Here is a 15,814-nt window from a genome sequence, read left to right as displayed (position 1 = left end):
ATTAGAGGATGCTTCAAACATGTTAATTAACTTTCCCCATATACTGACTAGGCCTAGTAAGGAAAAATTGTAAAAGTCAAATACGAGGGGGAAGCCCATCTCTATTCAAGAGAGAAGGTTTTGTGAGTCAGAATGTTTCCATCATTGCGGAGCTATGAGTATTTACTGCAAGTTTCAACTGCTGCTAAAGTATTTGCCACTAGAGGTCGCTGTAGATTATAAGTCTAAAAGGTCTGCAATCAAGTATGTTAGGAAACTTCTAGACTGAGCTGAATTCCTTAAAATAGATGTTGCTGTGAGTGATTAGATGGGCTGCAGTCAAGCATAAGAATGTCCACATTTTAAATGATTTTTGTTTTTTTCCTCTCAGGTTATCAACGTTGTAACTGTATAAGTTTTAAAATAAAAGTAGTGAACAATAATCCTTCCCACCTGGCTCACAGAATGCCTGACGGCACAAGGCATGAGATCAGAGCTCGGTGTGGTACACTAAGTATGGAGGAGTTTATGATTTCCCCATTGAGACATAGGTTAACTGATCCCAGAAGGTTCTTTACAGAATCAGTCTTGCCTGTAGGAATTTTCCTCCACTCCTAACAGCGGAATCAATGGTTCAGGGGAGGGAAACGTTCCACCCTTTACTCCAGGAAAGGTTTAAAGCCTCCTTGAGGAAGTATAGCTACCTAGTTAAAATTGTAAAGCATCAAGAGTTTTGCAGAGTAACATCATCCTCACAAATGACTCTGGCTTTGCTCAGGACAGAGTATTTTCTCTGAACAACTGTGGATAACAAATTCAGATATGTAAAAGCAGCAAAGAATCCTGTGGCACCTTATAGACTAACAGACGTTTTGCAGCATGAGCTTTCGTGGGTGAATACCCACTTCGTTGGATGCAATACATCGGATGTATTCACCCACGAAAGCTCATGCTGCAAAACGTCTGTTAGTCTATAAGGTGCCACAGGATTCTTTGCTGCTTTTACAGATCCATACTAACACGGCTACCCCTCTGATACTTGACAAATTCAGATATGTTTATTTAACTGTACACAGGTTTTACAAAAGCGTAACTCCACTGACTTTGCTGCTGATTTACCTTAGTGTAAGTGAGGGGACCATCAGGTGTTAATTGTATAGTACCTTCCTTTCCTTATTCTAGGGGTAAATCCTACCTATTGCCGGCTTTCATTGCTAGTTTAAGGTTGAAGGTCTCATTCAAATGGCAAAGGCTCAGCCATCCATTTGTGAATAGACACCTGCCAAAAGCTGTGTGTTGCACATCAAGTTACATTCTATTTATTCTGTGGATGCTGCTTAAATGTGATATAAAGAAAGCGCTAAAGTGGAGAGGAACCAAGGAAAATGGAGTACACCTTGATGGGGAAAAAGGAGTTAATTTCATACATTGGGAAGTGGATAGACAATCCCCATATAAAATGTTTCCAGCTCAACTTCTGTTGTACTCTAACCAATAATAGTCCAGTGCAGGATATCCATAAGGAATGTGACTATTCACCCAAAGAAGATTTTTTTGTATTGCTGTAGCAACAGATTCCACACAGTTGCAGTGAATTTGACAAATATTCTAAACATGTTTTTTAATAAGAAGGCTGTGATGTGTTTTTCTGCAATAACATCTATAGCCCGAAGAAAGTATTTACTTAGATTATAGTCTATCTACCAGACTTGTGCAGAACTCCTTCAGCAGGGGAGGCTCTAGCCATTTCGCCGCCCCAAGCATGGCGGCACACCGTGGGGGGCGCTCTGCCAGTCGCCGGTTCCACGGCTCCGGTGGACCTCCCGCAGGTGTGCCTGCGGATGCTCCACCGGAGCCGCGAGACCAGCGGACCCTCCACAGGGACGCCTGTGGGAGGTCCACCGGAGCCACCTGCTGCCCTCCTGGTGACTGGCAGAGCGCTCCCCGGGGCATGCCGCCCCAAGCATGCCGCCCCAAGCATGCCTGGAGCCGCCCCTGTCCTTCAGCCTTAGTGCTCTGATGTGAACAATATGATTATAATTTAGCTCGTTATAGGCATGATCTTGCCAGGTGAGCATTGTAGCCAAAACCAGAAAAACAATCACTCTGAAAACTAAGCACATGGATAATCCCACTGAAGTCAGTGGGACTCTTCACATGCTCAAAGTTTAAGCATGTGCTTAAGTGTTTTGCTGGATTGACATAGAGTGCTCAGCACCTTGCAGGATCAAGCCCTATAGCTTTCCCCTTCTGATTGCAAAAGGATATTGAATATGGTGTGGCAGAGCTCCGACCTTGTCCCCGTGGGTCCGGCACTTCCAGGCAGTTTATGCTAGCCTCAGAGGCTCACCGCAACCTTCCACGTAGCCCTTCTCTCTCTAAGGCCAGGGTTACAGTCTACTGAGCCCTTTTCATCATAAGCCAGCAAGGAGGTTGGTGAAAGAACTCCCACAGTCTCTGTTGTCCCTACAGCAGGGATAGGCAACCTATGGCACGTGTGCCGAAGGCGGCACACAAGCTTATTTTCAGAGGCACTCACACTGCCTGGGTCCTGGCCATCGGTCTAGGAGGCTCTGCATTTTAATTTAATTTTAAATGAAGCTTCTTAAACATTTTAAAAACCTTATTTACTTTACATACAACAATAGTTTAGTTATATATTATAGACTTAGAGAAAGAGACCTTCTAAAAATGTTAAAATGTATTACTGGCACGCGAAACCTTAAACTAGAGTGAATAAATGAAGACTTGGCACACCACTTCTGAAAGGTTGCCGACCCCTGCCCTACAGGCTTATTCCAGAACAGTTTAGCCTCCTGTCCTGACAGGGGCCTATCTTCCCCTCCCAAGTGGTGTTTCTGTAGTGACAGGTTGGGGGAAACCCAGGCCCACCCTCTACTCCGGGTTCCAGCCTAGGGACTCTAATGGCAGCAGCTGTTGGCAGCTGACCTTTCACTGCCAGAGTTGCTACATTTCCCTGGGCCACTTCCCCACGGCTCTCCTGCTTCTTTCTTCTTCACACTTACTTTTCCAGTAGCTTGAGGGTGTCTTTATTACGCAACTCTTCAGCCACACTTAAAATAATTTCCTCTCCTCTAGTTCCTTGGCTCTCCTCAGCCTGACTGGAGTCAGCATTTTATAGTATCAGAGGGGCCTTAATTAGAGTCAGGTGTTCACATTAGCTGAACGGCCTCACCTGACTCTTTCCAGGTTAATTGGCGTCAGGTGTTCTCAGCCTAACAGCGTCAACTGACTCTTTGCAGGTGAATTGGAGTCATGTGTCCACCCTAGCCTGGAGCAGCCCCTGCTCTGGTCAGTCAGGGAACAGAAACCCGCTTCTCCAGAGGTCAGTAGCTCGGCTTCCAATGACTCTGCTGTACCCAGCTGACCTGCGTCTATTAGAAATTCCTCTGGTGCCATATGCATAGTTTTTCTCTAATGCTGTAATTCTTACAGGATATGAAGGAATGGCACTAAAAGAGTTCCTTCAGGATGTCCCATGCACCTGATATTTGTCTATCACTCCTTCCTGATATTTTTTTTGTTTTCAGGAGCTCCATGATTTCTTATTTCCCTTTTTTACTTGCTTAATTATGACTCCATTATGACAAAGAATACACCTTGCCATAAATGATGCCATCTGCATTTTGTAATAGGATGTGGAGTGCTGCCTTCCAAGAGTTACTTGTTTACATTTTTCTACTCCAGAAAAAAGACTTTTATTTTTGTCCATATAGTGTTCTTTTTAAAAAGGCTTCATTCCACATCAGAAAAAGAAACACCATGCCCTAATCTGCACATTTAACCATAATTAATACCCAATGCTTACAGTTAACTCTTCCCCACTGATTTCTAGAGCTATAGTCAGAACATCTAAAACTAGGTCAGTCACATAGATCTGACTTTTTAATCAATTTTACATAAAATCATTAGGTTATATTCCAAAAGCTTAAAGATGTTGCAGGTTTGGTGTCTTGTAGTTAATCTTGCAGTATTTAGCAGAGTATGACCTAAGTCCCCCCAGCAATTCCTTTAAACTTTCTTTTGTTCTTTGAAAGATTTTTGGAGGGAGTAGAGGCAAAGTGGGTGAAGTAACCAAGACAGCATGGGCTTCATTGAGAGGTTGAGATGGAGTGGGGGACTTTACATTGAACCTCTTTGCAGTCTGACAGGAATTCAGAACTACTCTTGTTTAATGACGAAAAGGGGAGGGGTTTGGCAATTTAGTTTGTGTTAGGGCAGGTGAGGTAGAATGTATTGGTATGTGTCAGCATAGACAGTAGAACCTAGAGGCCCTAGTGGAGATCAGGGCCCCATTGTGCCAAGCACTGCACAAAGATCTAGCAAGAGACAACCCCTGCCTTGAAGAAACTGTAATGAGAAAAAGATTATCCCCACTTTACAGATGAGGAGCAGGCACGCAGAGTAGGTTTTAAGTGACTTAACCAAGGTCACACAGGAAGTCTGTGGCATACCAAGCAATTGAACCCAGGACTCCTAAATCCCAATCCAGTTCTATAATCAACCACCATGTCAGTCAATCCTGGCAGAGAGAGAGAGAGAGAGAATTGCATTTGAATGGGTCTATTCTCTCTTCTGATAGGACACAGAAAGCAGTATTGGGATGAGCAAGGATCTGTTGTCACTTCTGTTCAAAGTATACTAGAAGGTGGAGATGGAGATAGGGAGGAAGTTTGGGTTTCGGTACTGTCCCTCATGGTGACATGTTTTTAATTTGATCACTTACCTTTGAGTGTCGGACTAAGATTGGGGCACCATGCTGAACTAGTTAGTTAATTAATAAGAGTGGGTGATGTTGGGATTGGGGGACAACCAGAGCAAAAGGAAGCATTCTGCCCTTTCAGTTGAGTGGATCCACCCTTTTGTGACAGGTAATGTAGAGTCTTATTGGATTCTTGGCTCTTTTATGTGTCCAGATAAAAGCTGTAGATAAGAATATATTTTCCATCTTTGCTTAGCAGGGTGGTTGTGACCTTTCCATTATTATCGGTGCTTTTGTCATCTCCTGTTTTGATTACTGTTATGTACATTGGGTTACACCAGAAGACCATTCAGAAACTTTAATGCAAAATGCAGTTGCCACTTGTCCTTCAGGGAATGCATTATATCCATGTCCCAGAGATGTGCTGGCTTCTGATTTGCCTCTGCATGATATTAACAATGCTAGTTTTGAGCTGCAGTACCCTGCAAGATTTTAGTCATAATAATTAGTATCATGTTTGAGCTAACAATCCCTAGCTTTAGACATCAAAGGGTAGGGGTTAGGCTTTTCCAGTGAAGTCATTTCCCTCCCATTGGAGCTCAAGTTTATTGACCCTCCAAGTAGTCAACAAGTCTTCTCAATTAACTCAGAGGCCATTTCTGAGTAGTGGATTGGGAAGTATCTTTTTTTCCAATGTTAGGTTCATTTTCATTATACTGGATAATTTAAAAAGTCTTATTGCTCATGCATGCAGAGAATTATAGGTGAACAATAGAAGTCTATTAAAAATATTTCACCAGCTGAAGCCATAGAGTCAAAGGATTCTTATCCACAGCCTTATAAATCTACACCCTATACAGCACTATTAGTAGTAAATCTTTTTTTCAGAGGATATCTAGAAAACAGAAGATGAGAGGTCTGGCCTTAAATTCACTGTATGATTAAGTTTATCATCAGTACCCTGCCTATATACCACAAACACAGAGATACAAGCACCCTTCCAAACCCAGAGAAATAAATACAACCAAAAGCCATCTGTTAATTTTATTTTATTAGCAAGAGCATTTTGAAACCTTTCATTTAAAATAAAATATCATGTTATTCATTGCTCCCCCACCACATGCACATTTGAAATCTATGAAAAAAAGATTTTGAATATAAGTGGTTACTATCAAACACCAATACACATTATAAACATAAGGAAAAGTTAAACAAAAGAACACTATGAAATACAATCAGAATGGAAAAGTATGAATAAACAATCGGCACAAGGAAAATAACGGGCTACACTCTCTCCACTTCCAGAAGAGAATTTGACCCACTACTTCTGTATCCTCCAGTCTTTTTCCAAACTCCTCCTTCACCCTCCACCATGCAATTTCTCCCATCTCCAAGATTTCAATCACATTCCAGGATGCGGGTCTGTTAGACTGGGAAGCAGTGTCCATTTCTATCCTTGAAATTATGTAGTAATACCCTGGTACAGCACTTCAGCTTGCCTGTTGCCCCTCAGCTCTTCCTTCTTCTCTCTTTGCAACATGAGTGTGTATGGGAACACTGCAAATCTGAAAGAGAAGGGAAGGTCATGCCATGCTGGTGTGACAGTTGGACATTGACTCAACAGATATGGTTATTTTATTGTTCATAAAGTAAGGGCATTGTCTGCGCACATAAAGAACAGCTAGATAAAAAGCCTACCTACAGTACACAGATGCTTTGCAGGCAAATTCTACCATACCACACCTTAGCAAAACTCCTCTACACCATGACTAATGATCAAACAAGATACTGATTATCAAACCTGAAATAATATAAAGCTTTACTTACAGCCTGGGAAGAGCAAGATCCACAACTGGTTCCCATCCCGGTCTCCACTGGTGGTTGCAGGGGCCATGTGCAGCCTATTAAAGGTTGCCAGTTGTTCCTGGGTCATTGGGATTGCTACTTTGATGGTGCATCTTGTTGATTTGTAGCTATACATCAAACGTGCATTATTTAGTTAGATTTCTGAATGGCGCCTATCTAAAACGCTAAGTACCAGTACAGTAATTATAGCATGAATATAGTCCTGGATCAATATAGAAAAAAGAAATACCCCACAGAAAAATGAAACCTTCAACCCCAGTCTTCACAATCAGCCCCTCTATTCCTATGTCAGTGAAAATCTGAGAAATTATCTGTGACATTGCACTCTATATGATTTTATAAAAATATGCTAATGAGTGAATATAATGTAACTGAAATATGCTTCATGCAAAAGGTCTCTTGTAAAGTATCACTACAAAGCTTATAATCTACTGAGTGTGATCATCCTATTTGTATAAATGTACCACTCTTGTGTCTGAAACTAGAAATATGAAATATAACTCTGAGGACCTATTGTAATTATGCAAAGTGTGGGCCATTAATGGTGGTCTGGAATCTTGATGACTCACATTAACCAGGACAATTGTCTGCAGATGGGTGTGTTTTACCTGTAAGTCTTCCTGTATACCTGTGTGCTGGCAAGTGGGCAATGAAGTCATGCAGTGACATGTGATCATGTCACCTGAACTGGAATCCATCTTTAACCTGGTGTCTTTCCATTGAGAAGGAGGGGGTGGGAACCCAGAGAGGGACAAAGGATTCCCGCCTTATGCAAAAGATATATAAAGGGGTGGAACAGAACAAAGGAAGAGAGGAGCCATCTTGAAGAATCCCCTAGCTACCACCTGAGCTGGAACAATCTATGCCACTGTGACATGTTGGATCACAGAACCCACCTTGGGAGCTGCCACCCGATGTGCCAAGACTACTTCTGCTCCTGCTTTCCCTGCCAGCTCAGGACCCCAGCACCCTGTCTTGCTGAGCCAGACATGCCCGTCTGCTCCAGCGCAGACCCAGGGTCTGAATTACTTGCCCCAAAACTGCAGGTTTACCTGAAAGCAGCTCACAGAAGTGTTCCTGTCTTTAACACTCAGATGCCGAACTCCCAATGGGGTCTAACCTCAAATAAATCCATTTTGCCCTGTATAAAGCTTAGGCAGGGTAAATTCATAAATTGTTCACCCTCTATAACACTGATAGAGAGAGATGCACAGCTGTTTGCTCCCCCCAGGTATTAATACCTACTCTGGGTCAATCAATAAGTAAAAAGTAATTTTATTAAATACAGAAAGTAGGATTTAAGTGGTTCCAAGTAGTAACGGACAGAACAAAGTAAGTCACCAAGCAAAATAAAATAAAACGTACAAATCTATGTCTAATCAAACCGAATACAGATAATCTCACCCTCAGAGATGCTTCAGTAAGTTTTTTCCCTCTAACTGGACACCTTCCAGGCCTGGGCACAATTCTTTCCCCTGGTACAGCTCTTGTTCCAGCTCAGGTGGTAGCTAGGGGATTCTTCAAGATGGCTCCTCTCTTCCTTTGTTCTGTTCCACCCCTTTATATGTCTTTTGCATAAGGCGGGAATCCTTTGTCCCTCTCTGGGTTCCCACCCCCTCCTTCTCAATGGAAAGACACCAGGTTAAAGATGGATTCCAGTTCAGGTGACATGATCACATGTCACTGCAAGACTTCATTGCCCACTTGCCAGCACACAGGTATACAGGAAGACTTACAGGTAAAACACACCCATCTGCAAACAATTGTCCTGGTTAATGGGAGTCATCAAGATTCCAAACCACCATTAATGGCCCACACTTTGCATAATTACAATAGGCCCTCAGAGTTATATTTCATATTTCTAGTTTCAGATACAAGAGTGGTACATTTATACAAATAGGATGATCACACTCCGTAGATAATAAGCTTTGTAATGATACCTTACAAGAAACCTTTTGCATGAAGGATATTCCAGTTACATTATATTCACTCATTATCAAATTTTTATAAAATCGTATAGACTGCAACATCACATTGGCTATGCATTGCAATGTGACCTGGAGATCAGTACATTAGGTCCCTGATAGATGAAAGCGGTAGGAGCAAGGAGACAGTTCCATAACTGAAGACCTCTTGGGGAAAATGTGCTGCTACCATCCCTTTCCTGTTTATACCAAATGGCTGTTTGTGATCAGCAAAGCTGCTTGAGCTATTGCTGCATCTGTCTCACACAGAATCCTCAAGCTACTTACCACTCTTAGAAGATCAAAACCCACACCTCTAAATGTGTCCAGAAACGAATTGGAGGCCAGTACAGATTAGAGTATTGGAGTAATGTGGTCACTGTATCACCTGAAGTACCCAAATGGTCTGTTGGTGTAGCCCCATGTTGAGAGCATTACCAAAATCTAGTCTTGGGGTGACAACAGTGGGATTGTCTACAAGGAGGTCCACTTCCAAGAGGAAAGGTTGTACTTTTGGCCACTGCTTATACCTGGCTTCTTGTTGGATTATGGAAATGCCAATAAGACCTTCGGGTTACAAACATCACTTAAAAAGAGCAAGAAAACTGCCCTTTTAGGGGGGATAATTGTAATCTCTGTTTGGGCGCGTCCCTAGCCTAGCAGCACCCCTCCTTCAGGCTTACCTGACAGAGCTTCAGCACACTACCCTGTTCTATTTAGTGTATGTAGTTAGTATGCATCTTTGGTCATGGCAGGTCACCATATTCCAATTAACCAGTGTCCCCAAACACAGCAATGCTCCCTCCTTCCTCACAATTCTTATCATTTTTTATGTCTATGATATATTTTCTTGGGTAATACAGGTTTATCTAATGCATTTATGTGACCCCCTTTCTGTAGTATCTGAGCACCTCACAATCTTGAATATATGTATCCTCACAATACCCCTTTGAGGTAGAGTACTACAGGCAATGTTTCCTGTACCTGAGTCGATATATATTCTACCTTTTGGATGGGTACAAACCTATGCAATGATTTCTCCAGAACAGGCATATTTTTGCACAATGCTCTGTTGCTATATTATTTTAAGGACATTTTGTCATGATGCTTTTAGTGTATTCTCTCTTGGAATACTGTGCAAATTGTCACTCATCCCTTCCCCACCCCCTGAAAGAGCAGTCTCACTTTGACAGGGCAGTCCTGTACCCTGCAAGCTATTCAAATGGTCCCAAATATCTTTCGGGATGACGCAACCGGATAATAGAATCTCTTAACATTACAGCACAATCATTATGACCTAGAGGACAGTGTCTAAAATATGACCGAGGCCATGTGGATGCCTTGTTTAGTTGTGGTGCTGTAAAATGGCAGGCTCAGTATTATACCAGCATGAACTTAAGCCAAGACTTTCAAAAGTCACCAGTGATTTTGGAGGCCTCAATTCTTGGGTGGCCAACTTCATTTTTCAGAGCGTGATTGCTCAGTGGTTTCTGAAAGTCAGGACCCATGTTGGGTACCCAAAAACAGAGGCACCCAACATCACTAGTAACTTCTGCAAATTTTGCCCTAGTGTATTAATAGACCTGCCCAGTTATAGAGTGATGTTAGTTGCCCATAGTAAATGAGACTAGAAAACACACCTGCTTTGTGTAACTTTATAGTGAGCGTTGCATCCACCTTTCTTTCATGCCAATCATCATGGTACCTTGGGGGCTGTTATTTACATTAGATGAAAATACGAAGGAAGGTACACTACATGGTGTCCCAGTGACTGCACAATAGGGCTCTTCATTTCCACAATGATCTGTGATTGATTAAATTACAATTTCCATGAAAAATAAGAAGGTTCTGAAATTAGAATTTGGACAATGGCCCTTTCTGAGATTTTAATTACATTCTGATGTATGATTTGAAAAATACCTTGCCAATTGTGTCGCTTTTACAATAGGACTTTTTTGTTGCTTAGAGACCAAAGTAGTGTTCATGAAAAGTAGCATCCCCTATAGAAGATAGATGATGATTTTTGCATTGTACCTTTTAATCCAAAACACTGGCTGATGCAGAACGAGAGTATATCAATTCATACTAGCCATCAGATTGAGACAGATATACTAACATACAAAGCAGATTCAAACATATATACTAACAATGGTCTAATTTCTATGGACATTTGCAAGGTTTTTTTTTTTTATTCCTGGTTTGAGAGTCTTGTAAACAATATTATTCCCATGTCTTGTCCAAAAGATACTTTTAGGACAACTTAAAGTCAATTATACCTTCAAAAGTGACAGAAAAAATTAGTGGAGAATGGATGGTTAGTATTTATCTCTCTAATTTCTATATCAAATTTGCTCAGTTTACACGTCAACAACTGTTTTTCTTAACTGCCAGCAGCCTTGAAAACTCTACCTGCTATCTAGTAATATAGATTATACAATTATAACTGAGCAGACAATTTAGTTTATCATATATAGAGAGAACAGAATCCAGATCTCTTTGTCATGATTATATGTCTACCATGGCAATGCTAATAGTACTAGAAACCTGTTTTTGTTGGTAAACAGATATGACTTATAGAGATAGAGGGAGCTATTTTATTAAGTGGCATCACATTTCACATAATGACTTTTCTGTCTGTAACCTCACCAAGTGTTACCTAGAATATGAAAACCGCTGCATATATTCCAATGAGTATGTTAATAAAGTTTAGAGAAGCAAAAACAACTTTGGTTTGGAAATAACAAAACTCATTTAGAATACAGTTTTTCCAGACATAATTTTCTGTTCAAACAGCTGTATGTATCAGAAGTGGACAAAGAGGAAATTCTAGCAGTTTAAGTAAAGACAGATCCTTACCACAGAAAACACCAGTGGCCATGAGACAATGAACCAACTCTCCAGATCAGTTTTAGCTGTGTACTGTTCTACCCAATGCCTTCTTTTTCACCTCAATTTTCATAATTCTGAGAGTTGATTTCTCCCTGCTATGGCTGTGTTACTTGGAAACCATACTTTGCCCAATTCCAGTCATTTTCTGCTTAGCTTTAATCCAGCTAACAGTTGACAATATCCATTCTCTCCCATTGTGGAGCAAATCTTTCTCTCGAGCAGTGCATATGGACACAGAAAAGGTTATTCTAGGTAGAAGGAACTCAGAAGGCACTGAAACATTAAACAGAGCATATTTCTTGCCCATGGAATTTGCACCAAAAATGCAAGAAGTTTGCAATTAAATACTTTTCATACTGTCTAAATGGTTTGAAAAGTTGAATGAAATGAACAATTTCACATTGCAATAGTTCTGCCAAAATGTGCTCCTTTTTTTTTAAAAGTGAAACATCCCATAATAAATACTTGCAAAATGAGTTTCTATTATTTTGTTTTAAATTGCAAGACATGTTTGAGTAAGAATGCTTTATGCTGTGAATCAGAAACATGTAAAGAGCTACTCAGACATTATATCATTTACAGAAAGTTAGCCAGAATAAACTAAGATCAAAGCAACTCTAAAATTCATCAAAAAGAATCGATTTCTCTTTCACAGTTGTTCTAGCTTAATTTTTTAAGAAAAAAATGCTAAAATATGAATGTTAAATAAGTTACCTGTGTCCTTTTGTTATCACTTCGTTCAGTTCCTGATGAGAGCTACCTGTGTTAACGGGTGCGCTCCTTTTAAAGATCAGAACAGGTTTTCTGATGACCACTCTGTGTGGCATCTCTTATGAAGGTGCTTCTTGTTGCTAAGAGATCAGTTGCTTAGAGATGAAGGTTTTTTGGTTGTTGTGTGTGTTTTGCAATAGGTTGGGGAAGGAAGGGTGTTAAAAAGGGTAGCATAACGAGGAATAATGGGATGATGTTAATTCCTTGAAAACAGGAGAGTTTTAGAAACAAAGCTTCCTTACACTGAGATGTATTAAGCAATCAAATAATTTCCAGCATAAATGTGAAAAAATGGAAGCTGAAGTACTTTGGATATTTAAAACTGGAATGGACAAAACAATATAAAATGTGTTGTATGGAGCAATCCTGAAATGGCAGCTGGATAACTAATGGGTCTTTTAAAGATCTATCCTGTTTCTGACTGTATACAGATACAATACACATAACGACACATACGGGTTACACTGTCATAATGATTCTTTTGAGGAATTGCATATACGCTGCTTGTTTCTTTAAACTTCTGTTTTATAGTGCTCCTAGTTACTTGTATAGCCACGGCCAACTTTGTAACTCTAATTTACCTTATGGAAATACAAATGAGTTATTTTGCAGTTGCTTAAGATGTTGCTACAAGACACACAGAATGCCCAATTTCCTTTGGAAAAAGATTTGCAGCTTTGTTAGAGGGCAAGATTAATAATAATACCTGAGGATAATATACCTACGGCAATTAATTATTCTCAAATCCAACACAGAGGTCACCCTCCCAACTTCTACTCAGACTGTATAAGAATGGCAAATCCTTAGTCAATTAGTGGCCGCTGCCAGTAATCTATATAAGAAGACTTCAGGATTGTCACTCTGTGTGGTGTATCACTATGAAGCCCTAGAGTGTCCGTATAGTCAGTGTGAAGTGATGGAAACAACTACAAGCATGACTCTTTTTGTTCCAAATATCACCAGGTTCAATCATCACTGGGATTTGTGTTCTGTGACTGCCCAGTCTTTGCTGTGAGCCATTTTCAACTCATTGGTTTTCCTTATTACTGACATTGGTATTCCTTATTACGGACTGAAGCCGGCAAGATGGCAGCCATTGCCCTATATTCTATCTCCATGTAGAAGTGAGGCTGCCCTTAATAAAGTTGGCTGCCACCTCCCACTGTTTTCAGTAAAATTGAAGCCGTGCCCACAGGCACAGAGGCTGCCTCGCTATGGTTCAGGGATCTTGACAGCACACAGGGACTTGATTAGCAGCAGAGACACTGTGAAAGGTGGAAGAGTGAGGAGGAGTAGACAGTGGAGGGAGCAGAAGACAGATTTAGGGGCTGGAGCAGGATGTGGGGAACAAGGGGAGCCTGAGGAAGGAGGGAGGCTTTGGGAATGTGGGAGCAGGAATCCGCGTTAGGAGTTGCAGGGGACTATGGGGGGCAGGGGAGGCTGAAGGCTAGGAAAGAGGCTGGGGGAGTAAAGGGAGATAAGGGAGCAAGGGAGAGGTTGAGGTGGGTGCAGATGATGTGGGGACAGGAGGGAGGCTGAGGGGGATGCAGAGGACAGTTATGGGGGTAGGATGTGGAGGGAATAAAATGGCAGCTCCTCCAGCCTGGTGGTAATGGTGGGTAAGGGGAGTCAGCACCACACAGCCACAGGAAACAGTGTTGCCAGCTCTCACGAGCTGATCATGAGTGGTGGGATTTTGCTGTCTTCAGGGGAGAGCTGTTATGATGATGCAAGAAGCTCCTTCGAACTCATGAGATTCAGAGCTGTGTGAGAGAGCTTCAGGGTTGAGGACCTAGATCTGCCCTGCTACTGTGCCCTCCCTTCATGCGTGACCCGATAACAGAGAGAGGGTCCTGGGGCAGTGGGAAGCAGGGGAGGGTGAATATGGGGAAGTGAGATCCAGGCAGAAGAGATCCTGGGCAGCAGGAGATAGGCGAGTTGGGGAGTGGGGCTGCTAGGTACCAGGCAGAAAAGTGCTGAAGCAGTAAAAAGTAGGCAAGTGTTTCTGCTGTAATAGGTAGTTCCCCTATCACTGGGGTGAGGGAGAGGGTAAGTAAAGTCTCCAGGGAGAGGCATGCATTTCTTGTGTGCATTAAAGGTTGACATTTCAACCTGAAATTATCACACATACATTCAGAGAGGAATAGAGGGCAGTTAAAAATAGGGTGACCAGACAGCAAGTGTGAAAAATCGGTATGGGGCTGGGGGGTAATAGGAGCCTATATAAGAAAAAGACCCCAGAATCGGGATTGTTCCTATAAGATCGGGACATCTGGTCACCCTAGTTAAAAAGTCCAGAGACAGGTGATGGTGAAAACATACTTGAGTACTATCAGTACAGTGGTATACTTAGACTGGCAAAACGTACCTTGGTAATAAATACATGTCATATTCAAATCAAAGAACTGGGAGGAAAGTGGCCCTGTTTTGGGTTAGGTGGTATGAAATAATGTTGTCACATGTACACTGCAATTTGACAATGTGCATATTTTCTTTTGATGTTTGTTGTCTAATATTTTCTTCCAGGAGGCACTGTTGCTTCACATGACTTGGGCTTTCAGCCAGTTTACCTATAATCTCTCCAGATTAATTTAGAGCAGGTTAGAAAACACCCGTCGGGGGTGGTCTAGATAATACTTAGTCCTGCCTTGAGTGCAGGGGGCTGGACTAGAAGACCTTTCAGTCCTACTATGTTATTACATACAATGGGCCAATTTACTCTATTCCTCAACGGGAGCTTCTAGTGTTCAAAACCTCTGAATATCAAGCCACTAGAGCCCATTTTCAGATGTGCTGGGTGTCTCCAGTTGAATCAATGAAGAGCAAGTGTGTTTGGCAACTCAGAGTCAGGCTATAAACATCGTACGTTGGGCACCTAAACATGGTGACACCCAAAGTAAGGCCAATTTTGAAAATGCAGCCCTTAAACTTTCTCCACCTAGTTTTATCCATCTAGGAAGATACGATAAACGTATCCATCTTTATAATGCTCTTTCAGAACATAAGAACTGCAACATTGGTCACAACCGATGGTCTATCTAGCCCAGTATCCTGTCTCTGGCAGTGGCAAGTACCAGAGCTTCAGGGGGAGTGTGTAGAACAGGACAGTTAGAGTACCACAATTGTCTTCCTCTCCCAGTGTCTGGCAGTTGGAGGCTTAGGGTCACCACGAGCAAGGGGTTGCATCCCTGACCACCTTGGCTAATAGCCATTGATAGACCTATCCTCTGTGAATTTATCTATTTTTTTAATCCAGTTATATGTTTGGCCATCACAACATCCCAAGGCAATAAATTCCGCAGGTGAATTATGCTCTGGGTGAAAAAGTTCTTCCTCTTCTTTGTATTAAACCTACTGCCTATTAATTTCATCAGGTGACTCCCTGGTATTTGTATTGTGGGAAAGGGTAAATAACGTTTCTCTATTCACTTTTTCCACACCATTTGTGATTTTATAGATCTCCATCATATCCCCCCTTTGTAATTTCTTTTCTAAGATGAACAGCCCTAATCTTTTTAATTTCTCCTTGTATGGAAGCTGTTTCATAACCTTGATCATCTTAGTTTCCCTTCTGTGAACCTTTTCCAGTTCTACTATATCTTTTCAGAGAAGGGGCAACCAC

At 41.6% G+C, this 15,814-nt stretch overlaps 2 protein-coding genes across 2 annotated transcripts in view; one reads left to right on the top strand and one right to left on the bottom strand.

Moving 5' to 3' along the window:
* LOC123344591 (aromatase) overlaps positions 1–3,085 on the bottom strand; it is a 35,929-nt gene extending 32,844 nt beyond the window's left edge. The window contains exon 1 of the mRNA XM_044980979.1: positions 3,006–3,085. The gene's annotated coding sequence lies outside the window, so the exon portion shown is untranslated. The remainder of the gene's footprint in view (positions 1–3,005) is intronic.
* The window catches only part of GLDN (gliomedin), a 226,113-nt gene that overhangs the window by 48,596 nt on the left and 161,703 nt on the right, over positions 1–15,814 (top strand). The gene's annotated exons all lie outside the window — the stretch shown is intronic.

This window comes from Mauremys mutica, chromosome 11 (genome assembly GCF_020497125.1).
Source record: "Mauremys mutica isolate MM-2020 ecotype Southern chromosome 11, ASM2049712v1, whole genome shotgun sequence".
Taxonomy (NCBI): Eukaryota; Metazoa; Chordata; order Testudines; family Geoemydidae; genus Mauremys; species Mauremys mutica.
Note: the sequence above shows the minus strand (reverse complement) of the source record. Positions and strands in the feature narration are given on the sequence as shown.